This window comes from Mus musculus, chromosome 3, assembly GCF_000001635.26.
Source record: "Mus musculus strain C57BL/6J chromosome 3, GRCm38.p6 C57BL/6J".
NCBI classification, from domain to species: domain Eukaryota; kingdom Metazoa; phylum Chordata; class Mammalia; order Rodentia; family Muridae; genus Mus; species Mus musculus.
Window position 1 is genome coordinate 10,293,449 of NC_000069.6, and position 10,821 is coordinate 10,304,269.

A 10,821-nucleotide genomic window follows, 5' to 3' on the forward strand; every position below is an offset into this window, starting at 1 on the left:
TTTCAAAGAGGAAAAGTCACACAGCTGGAAATGTACAGATGCTAAGCTTGGTGCCAAAGCTCTGCTCTTCTAAATGCTGCTCTGCTCCCTGCAAATACCAGCAAAACCTCAAGGTCACTTCAAGTATTGCTTTGTATTCTATGAAACTCCTAACAAACCCAAGGCAGTGTGCGTAACTTGTACTAGGCTTTATAGAAGGACCCTGACTTAAAGTTTACTCCCTGCTCTCTCCCAACAATTCCCAAGACTATTGACAATAGTATTGATAACTTCCTGTTATCGCCTAACAATTCCCAAGTCTGACATAATGGATTTTCAAAAATCTGCTCACTGTTTTGATTTTGGGAGAAAAAAATCTCTACGTGATGCTAAATATTTGCCCAATTTTGCTTTGTGTTGATTGAGTCAAGGTCTCTGTATGTAGCCCAGGCTGGCCATCAACTCGTGATTCCCGTATGTCTGTCTCCCAAGTACTGGGATTGTTGAGGTCACTTAATCTGGTGCTGTTTGGTTTGATTTTGCTTCTTTGAGACATGATCGCATATAGTAACGTGTAATTTTGATTTGACTGCATGGATTCTGCATGTGTTCTTGTCCGTTAGCCACTTCAGTATCTTTGCTGTTCACACACATTCTTTCAGAAGTCTTTGGAAGATAAAGTTGATATTTCCTCTGAGATGGAGAAGGGACTGGGAGTGGTCACCACATTTTGGGTTTAGTTCTTAGTCTAATTATTTTTAAATTTTGTCAAATCATAATCGCAGTCCGGGATGTTGCAACTAAGGGCTCATATCAGAGATGCCTTTCGCTCTCATTATTTATTTTTACTAAATTCATCAATAGTCCAATGGGAAATTTATTCATGTTATACCCAAATATGATTCAGTGATTATGATTTCTAATTAGATTTGGAGCCATCAGACTAAGCAAAGCTCACTCTTTTTGCTTTGGGTTCTGGAGACATGCTAAGGGAGTGTTCTGCCTCTAAGCTGTATCACTGGCACAAAGGGTAATCTTGTAACAACAAGCATTTTGCAGCGGTTTGGTTTCAGGGTCATGTCCTCACAGGCTCATGTGTGTGGGAAGGAACCTTTGTACATGGGACTGTGCTGGCAGGCATTCTGCCATAGAGCCAGGGCTTGCTCCAAGCCCTCTGCTCACTGTCTGTCAATCCAAAGTAACCAGTCATTCCACATCCCCTCTGCTGGGGCTAGGCACAGGCAACTCACACAGGCCTGTGTAACATAATGCTCGTGTGCACTGCATGATGATTCAAATGCTGGTTCCTCTCTCCCCTGTATCTGGTTGCAATCCTTATTCAGAGAATCTTTTCTCTCAATCTTGTGTGAACACCAGATCCCGATTTGGTCCCTGATGTGTCAGTAAAGAGAGCTTAACAGCCAATGTCTGAGCAGAGGAGAGAATAGTGATGGACTTCCTGCCAGCCAGGGGAGTGGGTGGGAGAGAGAGAAAGTAGGGGATTCCGCCCCAGAGAGAAGCCAGGAGATACCTTGAGAAAACTGCTCCAGAAAGACATAAAATGCAAATATCTCAGGAATTTTGACTGGGAAGTGGCCAGATTGGTTTAGAAGACTAGGATAGAGAAGTAACTGCTCAGCATTGTGCTTTAAACTTGTTAAGTAAATAACACAGTCCAGTCTCAATTATTTGGAAGCTACTTAGGTAAGAGGAAAGCTGTAATACACTTGTTAAAAAGTCACTACCAGGCAATCCTTCTCCTCCATGCTGGGCTGTATCCTCTAAGCCACGAGACAAAAATCAGTCTTTCTTCCCTTAAGTTGTTTCAGTCAGCTGTTCTGTCACAGTGATGAAAATAGTAACTAGTCCTGTGCTGGATAGTTTTATGTCAGCTTGACACAAGCTAAAGTCATCTGAGAAGAGAAAACCTCAATAAAAAGAAATGCCTCCACAATCCCTCAGGATCCTCCTGCTTGCTGCAACAGAACATCAGCCGCAGCCTCCCTTCCCCATTGCCCATGTGTCCTGTGGATCCCTTCTGGCTGGCCTCACCCACTCATGGCTGCATCCCTGCCTCCAACATCAGCAGGAATTGCTTGTGATCACACCAGCTAAGCAGTCAGTAAAACAGGCAACACGCAGCCATCATGCCCTCTGAAAATCCAGAGAGGAAACAGGAACCAAGGAACAAAAAGCCACCCAACAAAGACAAACCCAGCCATTAGCCCCTAGACACATAATCACCCCTAAGCCAAATGGCTAGACACCAGCTTAAGAGCACAAGTTAATAACAAAGCAATATGTCACCGGAGCCCAGATAGTCTACCTGAAGCAGGACCTTCAACATAGCTGAAGCCCAAGAAAGAAGACCTTAAACCCAGCTATACGAAGGTGATAGAGGTCCTTAAAGAGGAAACTGACAAACCCCTTAAATCAACAGTTCTCAACCTGCTGGGCGTGATGCCTTTTGGGGTCACATACCAGATATCCTGCATATCATATATTTGCTTTACAATTCATAACAATACCCAAACTAAAGTTATGGAGTGTCAATGAAAGTGTGTGTGTGAGTGTGTGTGCGCGCGCGTGCATGCACTCTCGGGGGAGCAACTCTGAGCGCAGAAGAAAAACCCCTACAGATCCTTCTTAAGTATCTACCACGTGCAACGCTAGACCCAGGGGAACCGTGGCAATTGCCTTGAGGAGCTCCGAACTTAATGGGAGTCGAGGGTGGTGAAACAAACATCCCAGCACTTGGGAGGCACAACAGAAAGGCTACATGAAGATACTGTCTCAATTCTTTTTTGATTAATTAATTAAATGAAAAGGACAATTCATCTAACACAAAGAAAACTGTCATAAACTAAAAGAAAGTGTTATTAAGAATTACTAAGCGCCTCTGTGACTCAAATTTGCACTTTAACTTTGTACGATCTTTACTGTTCTAGTGTATGTTGTATACGAAGACACTGAAGTCCAGGGAAGTTTTAAATAACACCTTTCCAAGGTCCTATAAGCTCAGGCTGCCATGGACATAGTGATTCTCCTGCCTCTGCCTCCTACATACTAGGATTACAGGTCACTACCACCACACCTGGAATCCAACAAAGACCTCATGATTTTTTTGTTTTCCTCTTGATCTTTTTACTTACTGGAAAGGCAGAAATAGAGCAAGTATCAATTTCAAAAGCAAACTCATTTTTCTCTCTCTCTCTTTTTTTTTTTTTTTTTTGGTTTTTCGAGACAGGGTTTCTCTGTATAGCCCTGGCTGTCCTGGAACTCACTCTGTAGACCAGGCTGGCCTTGAACTCAGAAATCCGCCTGCCTCTGCCTCACGAGTGCTGGGACTAAAGGCGTGCGCCACCACGCCCGGCTCCATTTTTCTCTTTTATGTTCCAAAGATAAACAAATGGTTGGACTTAGGAAGAAAACTTTACAAAAATTTAAATATGTGATTTTAGTGACTAGAAGATGTGTAAAGTTTCCATGTTTTCTCCCTTAAGCATTCCTTGTGTTTACAATGAGTTTGTAATACTATTCTCAGTGTGTTTTATTTAGACTATATACAGAATTTCTTAGACAACTTTTATGCATGCAGCTGGTAGGTTACCTGTGCAGAATAATAGCAATACTTGAAATAGCTATTTGCTACTAACCTGTGTACCTGATGCAATGTCGTCTCCCTAAACTTGACTCATCTAGCCTTCACCAGCCCTGTAGAAGGTGACAGAGAGGACTTCTAATCCCAGAGGTTTTCTGCCTTAATGTGAACACTTGTGATGAGCCACCTGCATATTCATCCACACACACACAGTCCTTGCTTCCTGTCCTGTGCATATGGAGTTTGTGTTACCTTCTCCATGAAGGGACATGCCACACAGGTCATTTAAATCCATGTTTACAGGCTGTGGTCAGTCATGCTTGGCTCACAATGAACTTTCACTTCCTGAAAGCAGAGTATCTTATGCCTATCCATACCCATGATTTCTGCCCTTTACAAACAATACTGCTCTTAACTGACTTTAACACATATAACGATCTCAGAGTTCAAGCCTAGCCTGGTTTACAGAGCCAGTTCCAAGACTACACAGATAATTTTATCTTGGAAAAAAATGGAAACAAGACAAACAAAAAATTGTAGACATTTTGGAACCGGGGAAGAAAGGAAGCGTCCGTGTCCCGAGGAGCTTGGAATGAAGGCCATGACTTTCCTGCTGCTTTCCTGCTGAAGCTGCCATTTTCCTGCTGTAGCTGCCATTCCTCTCCAAGCAGCAAAGTAGACAATGTCAGGTGTGAGTTGGTGGAGCAACTAGAAATCATGTAAGCCTCATGAGAACAGAAACGCACTCCTTAAGGTAGTTGCTTGGATCTGCCTGTGTCCTGGGCCCTGAGCCCCATCGCACCTTCTCTCAGCCCTCAGGCACTTAGTGGTATAGTATATCTTGCTCATATTTACCTTACCTGGGACTTTAGAAGTAGGTGTGTGTGGGCTCACCACAGACACGAGTTATGTGCAGGTCAGGCCACTTATAACCCGAACTTTAGGCTGAACTGTGTTTGTTTTGGCACTCATTGCACAGTGGCCTTCGGTGAAGGTTGGATCTTTTATCGTCACCATATGCCCGAAGCCATGCTGCAGAGTTCTTGGCTACTGGTTCTTTTACAGACTTTTGAAACAAGGTTTCACTTTGTGGGCCAGTGTGGACTCCAAGTCATGATTGTCTTGCCTCAGTTTCCCAGTGCCAGGATTATAGACATGCCCCAGCACAGTGGCTCTACTTCTGCAATTGTAATACACTTCAGTCCTTGTCACCTGGCTTGGCACATGAGCAGCTTGTGAATGCGGTTACTGAAATCCTGTTTGACAGTCCCTGTAAGGTAAGGAAGGATCTCTCTGCACTCGGAAATTTCACAACAAAAATTAATTTTTGTTTGGTTTTCCGATTTGAGAGTAAGCAGCTGTTACAAGCTTGATCAAAAACCTCTCCACAGGCTCATGTTTTAAACTCTGTTCCTTATCTGGTGTCACTATTTTTGGAGGCAATGGAGGCAGACCTTGGCTGGAGAATTAGGTCACTTTGTGTGGGTCACTGAGGGTAACTTCCTGGGCCCTGGTTCCTCCACCGTGTTCTCCCCCTCACTAAGCCCACCACGTCTTCTTCAACTTGGTGGATGAAAACTGAAATTCAACTAAACCTCTCCCCCCTTAGGTTGTTTCTGTCAAGTATTTGGGCAAACACTGCAATGTTAATTAGTCCAACAACGAAACACGTGGTGAAATCGGGGTCACAGAGGGGACAGCAACTCAGGGGAAGAGACCTGAGGGGCATGTCAACAGGCTTATGGTGGGGGACAGAGCACACAGGGTTTAGCAGCCACTGTACTGTATAAACACATCAAGACTTAATCAACAGGACATTCACTACAGGCACAGACACAGACACACACCACACACACACACACCACAAAACAAACAGAGACACAGACAGACAGGCACACACACATACACTCCACAGGGTTCAGGAGAATAAGCTGTTATTAAATGAGGTAATCACTCTTGGGTTTTCTGAGCTGCATTAAAGGTTATCACAGGCTCCCTTTAAGAGAGAGATGGAGCTAGACGTGGTGGTGGCACATGCCTTTAATCCCAGCACTTGGGAGGCAGAGGCAGGTGGATTTCTGAGTTCGAGGCCAGCCTGATCTACAAAGTGAGTTTCAGGACAGCCAGGGCTACAGAGAAACCCTGTCTTGAAAAAACAAAAACAAAAACAAAACAAAACAAAACAAAAAACAAACAAAAAAAGAGAGACAGATGGAAAGTTTCACAGAACCAAGAAGGCCATGTGAAAACAGAGGCTGGGCTACTGAACCCAAAGCCAAAGAATACAGACAGAGGCCATTGGAAGTGGGAGGAGGCAAGAGACCAGCTTCCCATGGAGGCCCCACTGAGAACACAGCCACCAGACTGGTATTTTAAATTATAGTGATAATAATGCACTTGAGTTTTCTGGTCTTCAGAATTACATGATTGAACTTTTGGCTGTTTGACTCAAACAGTTTAATAGAATTTGCTACAGGAACCACAAGTGACTAAAACAGATTATCTAATTTTTTTTTTTTTTTTTTTTTTTTTTTTTTGGTTTTTCGAGACAGGGTTTCTCTGTATAGCTCAGGCTGGCCTCGAACTCACTTTGTAGACCAGGCTGGCCTCGAACTCAGAAATCCTCCTGCCTCTGCCTCCGGAGTGCTGGGATTAAAGGCGTGTGCCACCACGCCCGGCATATCTAATGTTTATTAAAACTTGTACACACACACACACACACACACCACATAGACACACTCAGACACAAACCCCACACATAGACACACAGAGAGACATATACACAGACAGACTCACAGACACACTCAGAGACACTCCCTCCACACACACAGACACACACCACACACACACAGATATACACACAGAGACACACACACAGAGATACATCACACACACACAGAGACACCCACACAGACACAACCCCCACACATAGACACAAAGACAAACACAGAGACACAGAGAGAGAGACACATATACAGACAGACACACAGACACACTCAGAGACACCCCCTCCACACATAGAAACACACACAGGGACATATACCACACACACAGACACACACCACACACACAGACACACACCATACAGACAGACACATACACACACACACTTCAGTGGAATGTAAGAGAAGAAAGCTTACAAAGGGGCTTGGTGGAAAGAGAAGCCTTTGGAGAACTAAGTAGCTAAAAGAATCCAAAAGATAAGTGGTATATACAGCAAATCCTTGGTCTGATAAACCTCAGAGTGGCTGTCTCCTGAACAGAGCAGAACTTGAAACACATGTGTTCCTTGTGTTAACTAGGGGATTACAAACCATTCTATTAGAGGGGCCAAGCAACCAGAGTGAAAGCCCAGAGAGAGCTCAGAGGTCAGGGTGAAGGGCAACTCTCAGAAAATTTGGTCCATATGTTCAAGGAAAAGGATGTCAAAACAGATGTGGTAAGTTGGCCAAACTTAGATTCCTGTCCATGTGACAAACTCAAGCTAATCTTAAGCATAGTACACATGATAACAATGAATTATGGGAAAATAGACGCTCATGTACAAACTGAAATGTTATACTAAGGAGGAGCATCTATTTGTTTCAAAGTTATTGTCTAGATCTGATGTGATCCGGGTACTTGGGAAGTGAGTGCCTTCAATCTAAACCATAGAGTGAATTCTGTAGATTGCTGAGTTTCAAACAAGCTGGAAAACTGGACTCCATACGTCTTCCTTATTTCCTGCCCCTCATCGTTTCTTCCTCCTGCTGCCTTTATTCTCCTTTATCTCTTACTCTTCTCTCTCTCCCTTTCTTTTTTCCTTCCCTATTTTTTATTTTTTATTTTGAGATAGAATATCATTCTGTGGCCCCGGCTGGTCTAGAGCTAGCTATGGCGTTCTGTGGCCCCGGCTGGCCTAGAGCTAGCTTTGGCGTTCTGTGGCCCCGACTGGCTTCAAGCTCCAGTTCCTGGTGCTCCAGCCTTCGGAGTGTTGGATACAGGCTTCTGCTACCACACCCACTTTGCCGTTTCTATATAATCAACTTAACAGGCATTTCCACAATTACTCTCATGATGACAAAGTAATCTGCATTTAGGCACAAGTGTCTCCTACCTGAGAGTCTGAGGAAGGACCCTGGGTCCCAGTGTCTCCTGCTTCAGAGGCAGTCCCGGGGCTCCGGGGTTAGAGGATTTCCGTGCTCTGTGAGAGGATTACTGCCCTGCTTCTGCGTCACCTCATCATCTCAGCAGGTGCCTCACAGATTTCACTATGAACAAGTGTGCTTACAAAGTACAAAGAAAAGTACGCGACGGAGAGAAGTAAGCCAGAGTGAACAGCAAACATTGCTCCTCACGCAGGGCCGCCACGCACAGTGCCCTTCACCCAATGTCACCAAGCAAAGTGACCGCTGGCTACTGAAGTCTAAGACAGGAAAGTGTCAACACTTCTATGTGATTTCCAGGATCTCATAATCTGAGAGCAGAGGGATTAAAATCCACAGATGCTTGCGACATATGTTATTCTTTTTGAATAAAATCCAAACAAATTCATTGCTCAGATTTTTAAAAAAGACTTATTTATTTACTATATGTAAGTACACTGTAGCTGTCCTCAGATACTCCAGAAAAGGGCATCAGATTTCGTTAGGGATGGTTGTGTGCCACCATGTGGTTGCTGGGATTTGAACTCGGGACCTTCGGAAGAGCAGTCGGCGCTCTTAACCACTGAGCCATCTCACCAGCCCCATTGCTCGGATTTTGATTCTTGTGTTACAAAGTTTGGTAACGATAGGACTCACATGTGGATCATTTCTTTTGGCTATTGCTTCCAATGATGTAAACTGTCTAAGGAAAACTATGAAGGGACGGTAATGTTCTTTGGTCATTCTGTTTGGTTTTCAGAGCCAGACTGGCCTGGAACTCAGGACTTCTCCTTCAGTTTCCCCCTTGCTGGCATTTCCAAAGTCAGCCACCACACCCAGCTCTCATCCTTCAAAGGAGCTCAGAAACACTTGAGAAAAGCTGACATGTGAATACCATGCTCCCTCTCGTGGAGAAAGGAGGAGCCGGCGGCATTCGATTCCTCCTCTGAGGATAGAATTATAACTTCAGAGCATTGACTGTTTCGTGGATTAGATTCCCTTAAAAATTTACTTTTAATTTTTGAGGTCCTATCAGCTTGTGAATTTTCTGTGACTTGATTTTACTTGCATTATTGTCCTTTTTCTAAGATGGTTCTTTGTCATTAAAGTACTTACTTCTGTCTCTAATGAAGTTGTGTCTTTCTAATGAAGTTCAGAGATGCAGGTGAAGAAAAACAATTTCAAATTCTGTTCTCGGGAGCCTGAAACATCAGAGGACCTCATCCTGGCTTGATACTGGCCACACTGTGACGTCATTGGTTACTGTTGAAGCAAGCCACCAACACTAGGTGGAAAACAGCCAGGAATGTGAGGAAGATGACCATGCAGGGCAGAGAAAGACAAAAAGTCCATCAGGAGTTTCCCCACAGTCACTGGGTCAAGGAGACTGCCCAGTGCTCTGAGCTGGGGGCCTGCTTGGAGCATCACCATGGCCTTTTCTACAACTGTGTCCCTCCAAGTGTAATGAGAAGGGGAAGCAAGCTTGTCATCCCCACAGCACCAGCAGCCAAAGCCCACACTGTCATCTCTCCACCCCCTGTCCCCCCAAATGACCTTAGAGAATAAAGTAAATCAATGCCGAGCTAAATGCTGGTGTATTTGACTTCAAAGTCCGCTGTGTACTGGAAAGCAGGGGGGGGGGGGGCGGGGGGAAGGAGCAGGCTTTGAAATGTCAGCTGTTGAAAGACATCACTTTAGAGATGCGAGACTCCTGTTTGCAGAATGTGAAGGATGAGTGTAAAGGAAACAACCTGATTCCTTAGGAAAATCAAATTCTTTCAGCATGTATTCATTTGCCATCGTTCCTGAATTCCTTGGGTTTCCCTCATAGTGCATTGGTACTGTGGGGTGACAGTGGGAAGCACAGAGTTCAGTTGCCTGACATTTGGCCCCCAGAAACCTATTCCAGGGCCGTGAAGGCAGTGTCCACAAGATTGTCCTTGCTGGATGGATGCTAGTTTCTCCCCATCATGGTATTCCTATCCCTTGCTACCAGTCAGGTGACCCAAGAGGATGGCAGGTGTCCCTCACAATTTTCTGTATTTGAAACATTCTAGCCCCGTTTGCCAGTGGTGGGGTAGTCCTTACTGAAGGAGTCATCTCGCCATTTGTAGTGCTTCTGGCTGGAACAAATGTTTGCCCAGGTTATAGCTCTGCCCTAAAATGACCAGGAAGGTATGGCAGAGTCACCAGCACAGGAGCTCTGGAAAGCGACTAGGCTCAAGAATGGGTTTTACAGCAGAGCTCTCACAATCCACTCTGTACATGTGTGTAAACAGATGATACCTAATGTGTCTAGCTTATATACATGTGTGCCTGAGGCAGGGCTTCACTATGTAGCCCAGGTTGACCTTGGAATCTAGATACTTCACCTTCAGTCTCTTGAGAGAATTAGCCTCCAAGCTCCTACATCATTCACTGTACTTCCAGCTTGCTTTCCCTGTTTTCTTCTTCTTAGTAGTTGAGTAATTGATATCTGTGTCTTTTACACACACACACACACACACACACACACACACACACACACACACACACACCAGATCCAGACACTGTCTGGAACTGTCCTGAGCTCATTTGGGTCCATTTACTGGAATTCTCAAAGGCTGGATGATTGCAGCACCATGGAAGGGAGAGTACATTTTCCCTCATAGAAGTGTATTAAAACCTGAGGGCTACACAATGAAGCACCCACAATTAGTGCCTTTCGTGGAACTAGTGGCCAGGGGATGAACAATAATACCGGATTAAGGTGAAAAGGTCTGTGGCCTAAGAAAGGGCACAAAACAGGGCACATCTCTTCCCAAACATTTAAACCTCTATTTCTGAAAGCATTCTAGGTGCTTCATGTACAATTAGCACAGTGAAGAGAAATAGGGAAATACAATCCCCCTACCACTGCTATAGGTCTTGGGGGTTAGTGTTTTGAGACAGAATCTTGACCTATGACTCAGACCAGCCTAGAATTTTCTATGTAACCCAGGCTGCCTGTGAACTCAAGCTATTCCTACCTCAGACTCCTGAAGGCTAGAATTACAGGGGTTTGACACCATGTCCAGTCAGTAACGTTGTCCTTCTATGGGAAATTTAAAAATAATTAATAAATAAGTAGTCTATTCA

General features: G+C 44.4%; 1 protein-coding gene and 1 long non-coding RNA gene across 5 annotated transcripts in view; one reads left to right on the plus strand and one right to left on the minus strand.

The window, feature by feature from the left end:
* Positions 1–8,067, minus strand: part of Fabp12 (fatty acid binding protein 12) — a 57,307-nt gene extending 49,240 nt beyond the window's left edge. For 2 of the 4 annotated variants that reach the window (NM_001357159.1, NM_029310.1), the window contains exon 1: positions 7,677–7,735. The gene's annotated coding sequence lies outside the window, so the exon portion shown is untranslated. Of the gene's footprint in view, positions 1–7,676 lie in introns of all 4 variants that reach the window. The other 2 variants (XR_001783765.2, XM_006530099.4) reach the window with 2 other exon arrangements.
* On the plus strand, positions 4,498–9,292 carry A930014E01Rik. The gene is made up of 2 exons (XR_387546.3): positions 4,498–4,857; positions 8,465–9,292. It is a non-coding gene; the product is annotated as an RIKEN cDNA A930014E01 gene (long non-coding RNA).
* Positions 9,293–10,821: the final 1,529 nt, after the last annotated feature.